This window comes from Camelus bactrianus, chromosome 30 (genome assembly GCF_048773025.1).
Source record: "Camelus bactrianus isolate YW-2024 breed Bactrian camel chromosome 30, ASM4877302v1, whole genome shotgun sequence".
Classification (NCBI taxonomy): domain Eukaryota; kingdom Metazoa; phylum Chordata; class Mammalia; order Artiodactyla; family Camelidae; genus Camelus; species Camelus bactrianus.
Genome location: NC_133568.1, coordinates 6,308,391 through 6,318,886, shown reverse-complemented (window position 1 = coordinate 6,318,886; position 10,496 = coordinate 6,308,391). Strand labels below are relative to the sequence as shown.

The 10,496-nt window shown below is 55.1% G+C and overlaps 1 protein-coding gene across 1 annotated transcript in view; it reads right to left on the bottom strand.

Annotated features, from left to right (window-relative positions):
- Positions 1 to 551: 551 nt before the first annotated feature.
- LOC105073983 (adhesion G protein-coupled receptor B1) overlaps positions 552 to 10,496 on the bottom strand; it is a 45,554-nt gene continuing 35,609 nt past the window's right edge. The window contains 2 exon segments of the mRNA XM_074355417.1: positions 552 to 928; positions 1,507 to 1,635. The gene's annotated coding sequence lies outside the window, so the exon portion shown is untranslated.

The window sequence follows — 10,496 nt, the reverse complement described above, 5'->3', positions numbered from 1 at the left end:
AAAAAGAATGTGACAGTGAATATATGTGTGTTCATGTGTAACTGAAAAATTGTGCTCTACACCAGAAATTGACACATTGTAAACTGACTGTAACTCAATTAAAAAAATAATAAAAAAACAAGTCGTATCAGACTTACTATGTGCTTGGTTTGTTCAAAACATTTTTGTGTTTCAGCTTCTTTAATTCTTGCACCACCGTGGACGGTAGCTGCTGTTACTATTTCTATTTTAAAAGAGAAGTTACGTTGCCTGCCCAAGAGTTATGCAGGTCGTGACCGTGGAGCTGATCTGAAACCAGCTGGGTCCCTGGGTCTAGACTTTTAACCAATATACTGTATTGCCTATTTCCACAGTGTTATCCTGTAATTTAAGAACTTTGGACACTCCTTCAAATTAGTTATGTACGAATACCGAACTAGATACGGAGACGGTCATGTTCTTGCCCCTAAGAGAGTTTCCTCTGTGATGTACACAAATAGACAAAGACCAAAACAAAGACCAAAACAAATGAACAAGACAAAAATCGAAAACACTGAATGAAACACTGCATGCTCCTTCAATGTCCTTTATTCGTTCAACACACGTTTATAAAGCTTTCACTGATGCCAGGCTCTATTCTGGTCATCAGAGACAGCAGTCCGCAAGCTCATCTCCTCATGGGTGATGGGTGCTGTAACCCTCCTGCCAGACCACTGGGGAAGATGGAGGGAACGCCTGGGCTCCTTCTGGTATTGCCCACAGTGATAGGAGGTTAGAAGGCAGACAGGATGACCTACAGCCCCCTCCCCCACCGTGTCCAGCCTGTGTTCTTGGGAGACTGTTTCCACGGAAACGGGAGCATTTCCGGAGTCCAGCTCTGTGCTTCAGATACCATCTTCTTCCAAGCATAGCTCTTCCTTTCCTCAGTGATTTCAAGAAGCTAGCATTCCTGTTTATGCAAAATAAAGTTTTCATCTTTAAAAATCTTAGCTAAATTGAATAATAAAATACCCTCCCTCCAAAAAAATCCTTTAGAGAAGGGTTTTTCATATTTGTTTGTATAACCTGGGTGTGTTTTACTGCATCTTAATTATGAACAAAAGATTATAGCAAAAACTTAAGGAAGTTTAATGGTTCACTCATTAGGTTAATGTTTATTTGAAAGCTTTATGCGTGTTTTTCATCATGAAAGTAATACAAGCATAGTAAAAACAATGTGGAAATCAGAATTAAGTTAAAAAATGAAAATCTACTCACAAACACAAGCGGAGCTGACATTCTGTTGGCTATAGACGTGCGGTTTACTATCTTAAATGACTGACTGTCTTACCTTTAGTTACATGCTTACTTTTTCAGTATCTTTTTTTCTTCTCATTCAAAGCAAAGAAATACAGTGTTTTACATTTTAAAAAGAGCATCAGAATAGAATTTGGACCCTTGAATTTGGTCTTCCTTTACATTTGAAGAAGTTTACATTTTCTTAAAGAGAAGTCCATTTAAAGGTGCTGTTTGAATAATCCGAATTACCTGGCATGGGCCCCAACAGAGAGAAGCCACCCCGGGGTGTGTAGGAGAAACCCACGGAGGGGACGCGTGCTGTGTGATGAGGAAAAGCCGCTCAAAATGACACCCTTTCCTCAGGATTCCAAATCAAACCTGTTTTCAAATGAAATGGAATAGTTTAGAAAGAATGGATACTACTATACTGTAAGACCTGAAAAGTGGCTAGAAATAATAAAATTGTCAAGCCTGTTACAAAGTTATGCTTTTTCCAAGCCCTCAAAAAAATCTTAGATTAACTGTATTTTGTGAATATTATTTTTCTCATCAATACTACTTGCAATAATGAACACCTTTAAAAGGTTTAACTTTTAAAAGTCTCTAGGAACTTTAATTTGAAAAGATACATGCACCCCAATGTTCACAGCAGCACTGTATACAATAGCCAAGACATGGAAACAACCGAAATGTCCATCAACAGATGACTGGATAAAGTTGCAGTGTATTTATACAATGGAATACTACTCAGCCATAAAAAAGAACAAAATAATGCCATTTGCAGCAACATGGATGAACCTGGAGACTGTCATTCTAAGTAAGCCAGAAAGAGAAAGAAAAATGCCATATCACATCACTCATATGTAGAACCTAAAAAGAAGACAAATGAACTTATTTACAAAACAGAAAGACTCACAGACATAGAAAACAAACTTATGATTACTAGGAGGGAAGGGGGTGGGAAGCGATAAGTTGGGAGTTCAAGATTTGCAGATACTAATATATATCAAGTAGATAGACAACAAGTTCATACCATATAGCACAGGGAACTATATGCAATATCTTGTAATAACTTATAATAAAAAAGAATATTAAAAGGAATATATGTATGTATATGTTATGACTGAACTATTATGCTGTACACTAGAAATTGACACAGCATTGTAAACTTACTATACTTCAATTTAAAAAGCATCTGAAATGTTTGTATAAAGTAAGCTTTAAAATACAAAATGCAAGCTGAAAGTGTTGTCAATTACCTCAAAGAAAAGAGAAAGCATGATAGTACTTTCATTTGTGCTGAAAAATAATATAGAAACACACTAAATAAAAATCAATGTTGAAAAAAGTCTTGTTTTAAAATTTTCCATGAAATCACTCCAAGCAGCCAGAATACACGTTTCACACCATTTTCCAGGTTCTGCTGATAAGCCGTTCTTAGGTTTGAGAATTTTATTCAAATGTCAAAGGAATAAAAAACAGCGAAATTTCTTCAAGGAAAACAGGGAAATCCCTGAGCCATGCATGTTTCAACCTGTGAATTATCTTACGAGATAACTACATAATTATCTTATGAGAGACAGGGTCATGGAGGTCACCAGGCTTTGGGCAAGTGGGTGATGGGTTCAGGGACACTTGCTGAGCTGTGGGGAGCAGACGTGTGCACGTGCGTGTGTAAGCACGTATGTGTAGACGCACGTGTCTGTGTGCACATGTGCTGTGTCTGCACACATGCACGTGTGGCACACCTGTACAAGGCTCATGGCAAGAGGAGAGCTGGGCTCAGCGTGTGCTCACTGGGACGTACGGGGCAGTGGGACAGGGACCAGGACCGGGAGAGGAGGGCTTGCCTGCAGAGGACCATTTAGGGAGAGCCCAGGGGTGAGGACGGAGCCCCAAGGAGCCCAAGGCAGGGCCTCAGAGAAGGAGGGCCAGGCCAGTGGATGGCTGGCTCCACACCTGGAGTAGGGGACCTCCGGCAGCTCCCGCAGCACCTGCACTGTGGCTCTCTCCGTGCTGGGCTCCCCCAAGCTGGTTCGCCCTCTTCCCTCAGCCACACCAAGCACCCAGGCCTCTGCTGGGGTCAAAACTCTGCCAGCCTGCTGACCCAGGGCCAGGGCGCAGCGTGGTCACTGGGCACTCCTCTCCAGAGGTGTTCACTGGGTGACTGTCTCTCCCAAGCTTCAGGCCCCCTATCTGGCCCTTGGTTTCCAATATGCCAACCTGGGTCACTGAAGTGCCCATCACCCACTGCCCCTCTTGTGTTCCAAAGGACAGTGACCAATGAGCACCCAAGTTCCCCTGCCCAGGTCCTTGCCTCTCCCATCACATCCTCAGGACCAAAATGCCCTGCTGGCAGGAGGCTCTCCAGATGTCCAGCCCCCATCTCTTTGGTCAGCCTCTGCCCGGAACCTGCCACATGGCCTCCTAGAGTTTGCAGGGTACCCTTGGGGTGAGGAGTGGGGGACCTCAGAGAGATGGCCACGCCCGGTAAGGACAAGGAGCCACAGCGACAAGGGAGGGAGATGATGAGTGGTTTACTGAGTACTGACCACACACCAGAACCGGTCTCATGGGACTCCCATGGGGTAGGAGCCATATGGGCCCCATGCTGTAGCTGGCAAGGTCCCCATCTGTGGAGGGATGCCACACCCACCTCCCACCACCATCCCAGATACATCCGCAAACGTGTGAACCACCCGTGCTCCCTGCTCACAATCAGCAGCCCCAATGCCTCAGTTTCTCCACTGGATAACAAGGGCATGGGCTGGACACTGGCCTCTCAGGCTCCAGGATCTTCCAGCCTCACCTCAGTCTGTTAGAACATCCCCCAGCCTGGCCCAGCACACAGACGGGACCCAGGGCCTGTCTCCATCCCCTCCCCACCCACTCCAGGATGCCAGTGGCATCCCCAGACACCAGTCACAAAAGGCACTCTGTTGTCCTTCCCGGCCCTCTGAACAGTGCCCACCTGTGTGTCTGGGGAAGGCTGCACTGGGGAGGGAGGGGTGGCCAGGCACCCGCGGCACTGAGGGCGGCCTGGGGGGCTGGCGCGTGCGCAGGGCTGGGAGAGCCAGCAGGAGAGGCTGCCCAGGGGTCCCTGCTCACTCTGCCCACTGCAGCCTGCCCTCCCTGCTTGGGGTGTCCCATGGGCCCCCACAGATCCCCCTGGTCCATAGCAGATGAGGCGGCTCGTGATCTGGAGGCAGAGGCAGCTTTGGCAGGAGACCCCCATCACAGGCCCAGGACAGCCTGTCTGATTTAAGGAGCTCAAGGCAGCAAGGAGGGGCTGGGGAGCCCAGGCAGGCCTCCCTTCATGAGCACAGAGCCGGGTGGGGTGCTAGACCAGCCTTCCCCCCAGCCCCACAGCCGCCATCTACCCCCAATCCCAGCCCATGCCAGCCAACCAGGCCCCCAACCCCCGGCTGACTGTGGGGCATCCCAGGCCTGCCCTAAGGCCCCTGCCCCTATTCCACTCACAGCAGAGAGGTGGGGGCAGACCAGCGAGGCATCCCCACTGGGCAGGGAGAGGGTACCTGGCGGGGCTGGGGTGCCAGCATGGCCGCCCCCCCCCCCCCAGGAAGCCCACCACACCCACCATGCCTGCCAGGCCCAGCCCCCAGGGAGGTCTTCCCCTGCCTGCATGCCTGGGCACAGGGACCCCAAGGGGAATGCGGCGGGAAGTCACCTGAACTGCCCAGGAAGAGAGAGAAAGGACCCCAGAAGGTCAACTGCTGGAGGGGTGGAGGGAGGGGCCTCGTCTGTACTGGTTCTGTGCCAGACTGCCCCATTCAGACCCTCACTCTCATTACACCTCTGTTTGCTGAGGGTCCTGTAACCCCAAACACCTGCAGGCCTTGAAGATACTTGTGTGCTCAGGTTTTTGCTCAGGCCGCGCCCTGTCCTGGGCTGCCCCAACCTCTGCCTTGCAAACACCCACCTATCCTTCAGGACACGGGGCTGCCCTAGAAAGTTCTATCTGAGCCTGCTGGGGCCTTCCAAGAGCAGACGTGCCCTCCTCCAAGCTCCCACGGCGTCCTATGCCCCCAAGCATGCACATACATCCTTGCACACATGCACCTGTGTACACACAAACACACTCTCTGGAAAGAGTCCCAGGTGAGGACAGTGAGAGTATCTGTCCCATCAGCTGGGGAATCCCGTGGGTGCAGGGAGCTCTCATGAGGACGGGAGGCTTCTGACATTCTGGGTGTGACATAGGTCACCGCCCTCTCCTCTGCATGTTCTCCTGCTCCTAGGTCAAGACCTTGAGCCCTGAGAAAGATGCAGCTTCCATGCCTGCCCAGCTCCTGGCCTGAGTGATGCCACACCTCACAACTGGGTCTGTTCCTGAGGTCCCCAAGAAGAGGGGCTCATCCAAGGTCACCTGTCTAAAGTCAGGGAAGGCCCCAGTCCCTGGTACCCAGAGGCAACAAGGCTCCCCAATCTGGGACTCTCCAAAACCTGTGGGGTGCCCTCTCCCCTCTCCCCGGGACAGCTAGGGTGAGGAAGGTTGACAGAGAGTGTGGGCTGGGCAGGGTTCAGGGCCACCACCAGCTAGTTGCATCTCAAGTGCCGGGCCTGGTGGGCTGGAGACAGGGCTGAGCTCTGGGGAGACGGCCAGCCCTGCAGCCAGGATCAGGGCTGCGGGGCACTTGGCTGGGACAGGCCAGGAACGGGGCACAGGCGTAAGCCAATTGGTGCCCACCTGCATGTGCGCGTGTAGGTATGGGAGGGTGTGCACAGGCAGCAGAGTGAGTCGCAGGGTGTATTTGAGTGTGTGTGAGAGTGTGTGTGTGTGTGCATCTGCTGCTGCTGAGAGAAAACCTTTCTAAAGGTGACCCCAGTGAGGGGGGACCAGGACAGTCAGGGCTTGGGCCGGGAGCAGGGACAGCAGACGGTGGAGGGCGCTCTCTCATGTCCTGAAATCACTGGCATTTCTCTGGGACAACTGGGCCTCACAAACACCTGCCCTGGGGGGCCCCTGACAGCTCCCCAGCCCTGCAAGCAAGTGGTCTGCACTGGGAGTGCCAGAATCCCGCCAACCCCAGGCCACCTGCCGACTCCGCCTAGCTCAGAGGCCTGCACCCCTGCCTGAGCCCTTTGCCCCTCACTCAGACCTTCACCTGGTGCAGCTCTGACCCACCTCTGTCCGGCCTGCCACCTACTCATGCCAGCCGTGGGGCCTAGACACCCACACCCCATCATGCACCAACCACTGGCACAGCTGGACCTCAAGCCGACAGGTCACTCACTCAGCAAGTGCGTTCCTGGCCGGCCTGGTCAGGCTGCGTGCTGGGTGCTGGGCACCTGCACGGGCGCCAGTAGATCCCAAACCTCCTCACACCCACCAGCCCAGCTCTGTCTCCTCCAAGACACCTTCCCGGACTGTGTGCGTGGCCCCATGAGCTCTCCCCTCTCACCCAGCCCCCTCACCTACTTGGCCTCATTAACTGCCCCGGGTGTGTCCTGGTTCCCATGAGGAGGGGGCTTCATATCCCCTGAATTGCTGAGGCCACCCTCAATACCACCTTCACTGTCTCTTCCTTCTGCCAAAATGCTTGTCCCCAGACAGCCACGTGCACAGTGCTGTCAGGCCTCTGCTCAAGCACCACCCCAGAGAGGCTTCCGTGTACCTGCCCTGAAGGCACCTCACACCACCGGCCACTCGGTACACTGGCTCCACTTCCTGGCCTGCGCCATGACCTGACAGTTTCACAGGGATCCATACGTTCCCACTTCCCTGTCCCTCCCCAGCGGGGATCAGAGGAGGCTGAGGTCTTGAGTGATTACTGACCATCGACAAGGCAATCCTATTAGAGAACTGCCTTGTCAATAGACAGTAATCACTGAAGGCCGGATGGGTGGGTGGATGGGTGGATAAGTGGATGGACTAGGGGGCAGGATGGGTGGATGAGTGAGTGAATGGGGGGACAGGTAGGTGGGTGGATAGCCAAGTGAGTGGATGGATAGAAGGTGGGTGGGTGGGTACCTGAGCAGGTGGACAGGTGGATGGAGGATGGATGGATGATAGTCCCATTCCTCCCTGACAACTTCCACAGTTGCTGACACACAGCACTACAGACTGGCCCCACGCCCCTTGCAGCTTCCCCCCAGCACCCATCCACCCACCTCTCTGGTCGCCTACTCATCCTGGCCTCACATTCCTCCTGCACCCTCTAACTTCCACACCTTTGCTCAAAGTGTGTTTCTGCCTAGAGAGCTTCCTCCTGTTCTCTGCCAGAAAAACACATCCTTCTCTAGGGTCAGCCACTGCGGGAGCTTCCCTGACATCCCTGACACACCTCCGTCACTGCACCGCGCCCAGCAGTAGGGACTTGCCACACGTACCCCCCGGCCCACAGGCTGGCCTGGGACTGGTGGAACCAGGGATGAGAGAGGCGGGTGGTGACAATGACATGCCGCTCCTACCACACCCACCCCAATGGACACCAAACCTCTAGGGGGGAGGCCCAGCCACCACCAGGCCCATCTGGCCCATCGGGACCCCAGTCACTAAGTTCTCTCCCACCCTGTCACCACAACTTCTGACCCTGCTAGCCTCTGGATGCCGCCCCCGTTATGGGGCTTTTGTACAAACTCTTCCCTGTTACTACATAGCCCCCCACCTCTCTTTTGCTTCCCTGTATCTGGGAGGACACCTGGCTCTAGGCACCCACGCAGGGCTGTGTGACTCTAAATTGCAGCCTGGTCAGTCCAGCCTGGTGCCCTGTGCCCCTGGTTCCTGCTGCTGCAGCACCTGGCCTGGGCTGGTGCTACCGCCTGACAAGGACCTAGCCCAGGGCCCCAGGAGCTCCCTCATCTGCTTCCCATCTGATCACTCGGGGCCTCACCCTGCTGTGCCAGTCCTTGCCGGTGCTCTTGCAAAGCTACACTATCTGCCTGTAACCTGGTCACTGTGGGGGGTCCGCCACACCCCTCTGGGCCCCCAACCTTGGACTTCCCTGGGAGGGGTGGGAAGCCAGCTGGGTGGGACCCTGTTGCCTCAGAGCCTGACCTGGGCAGGGAGACTGTGTAGAAAAGACGGAGTTGGGGAGTCAGTGGCCCCTGAACCTGAAGGCTGTGCCCCTCCCCTGCTGGGTCGGCCTCCCCCCAGGCCCAAGCCCCAAGGACACAAAGCGCAGATGAACTTACAGGTCAGTCTCAGCCCACAGACTACAAGTCTGGTTGGTGGTGCCCTGGGAGGGAGGGGAAGCTGTCAGGCCACATGCCTGCCCCACAAGCCCCACCCAACTGTCCCTGCAGGGCCCACCCTGTGCTGGTTACTCTGCCTACCCTGTTCCCGCAGAGACAGAGTTGGAGGAGGAGGAACTGAGACCCAGTGCAGGGAGGAGGCTGGCTCAGGCCCCCAAGCCCCGCTGTGTGGCCTTGGGCAGCTCCTGTCCCGTCTGTGAGCCGGGATGGGGAGCAGGGGCTGAAGCCCAGTTCTAGATGCCCTGGTGGCCAGTCCAGCTTAATGCAAATTGGGGTCACAGGGAGACCCTGGGGCAGGGGTCACACGTAGGGCCTCAGCAAATGCCCCTGTCCCCCAGGCTGCGGTGTGACAACAGCAGGGGTTCCCACTTTGTAAGGGAGGGAGCCAGGGCACAGGGAGGCTGAGCAAGGCCCAAGGCCACACGGCGGGTAAGGGCAGGCCTGGCTCTTCCCACGACCCTGTCCTGGGGCTCGAGGCCTGGTGCTGCCCTGTTCCGGCTGGGTAAGTGGGCAGCTCCTGGCTCTCAGCTGTTCCAAAGGGTACCATGGCTTCTGCTGCTCTGAGGAGCAGGGCATGGAGGGCCCAGGAGCTGGCGGCAGACTTGTTTCTCAGCAGAGGATAGTTCTCTCCTCCCCAAGGGAACCACCAGGCTGACAGGGCCAGGGGTGCAGTGGCGTCGGATGTGGGTTGAGTGTTGGCCCCTACATGGCCCTGCTGTGTGACCCTGGGCAAGTCCTCTGCCAGCCTCAGTGTCCCCCTACCCATCACCTGGGGGGAGAAGCAGCTCTCTCAAAAGGCTGACCTAAGGCCGAGACAGTGAGCACACTCACCACACATGGGGTCAGGCAGAGGAGACACGCACCCAGACGTGCACATGGAGAGCACTCACACTGTTCATTTGTCTCCTCATCCCGCTCCTGCCCCAGGCATGACCTGTGTGCTTGTTCTCCCACGCCCCCCAGGGACAGCACGAGTGATCAAGCTCTCACAGCTGCTGGCTGAGCACCAGGCTGAGCCTCCCCGACACCCAGCAGAGACTGGCTGCTGAGGGCCTCCAGGCCCCTCCAGCCACCCTCCTTCAGCCCTCTCCTGGGTTTTCTCCATCCTGGTCCTCTCCCCTCAGCAGTCATGACTTCATGCCCCCGAAGACCTGAGCCCCTCAGTAGCCCCAGTGCCATGGGGGACACGATGAGGGACAGCCTCTAAACACTGGGGAGCCACTGAGGAGTTAGGGATGGAGAGGCCTCACATCTGGGGCCTGCACTCCAGGCCATGCTGACGGTCTCGGGAAGAGGCTGCTTCACCCAGGCTTTTTGTCCAAAGGCCACACTTAAGGTTCCCAGATCACTCCCTCTGCAAGGGACCCTGGTGCCACCATCCTATTTATTCTCAGGGTCGCCCTGAGGCCCCTGCCCTCCCAGCAAAGCAGGGTCAGGGAGAACTGAACAAGGGCACGCAGCCTCACCAAGCACCTACTGTGGGCCAGGTTCAGGCCGGGCCAGGCACCCTGCATGTGCTGACACGGCACCCATGTACCAGGAACCAAGGAGATGGCACTGCCAAGGCCCAGCTCTGGGACCCACGCTAGACCTGGGCCACAGCCCCATGCCACCTACTCCCCAGGGGCTGGAGCAGGGGAGCTACGCTGTCTGAGGGGAGGTCACACCTGGCCGGGCAACAGGGTCCCCTATGCCTCTTGGAGCCCAGCTTCTCTGTGGCCCCAGGGAGCAGACCCACCTCCTGGGGTGAAAATGAGGACTGCGCAGATCCCAGAGGGTGGGCTCTGGAACAGAAGGGCCCGGTTCACATGGTGGCCCTGCCACCCACCGCCGTGGGCCCGTCAAGTACATCCCACCCCGGCCTCACACCCATCATCTGAGGATGGACTGATGCCTGAAATGGTGGGAGATGACAGGTGTGGGCACATTGCTGGGATCAGAGTTGATCCCAGGGAACCCACTTTGATGGCCAGCAGGTGCAGTGTCCAGGTGCTCTGTTCTGGGGAGGGTGGCTGGAGAGGTGC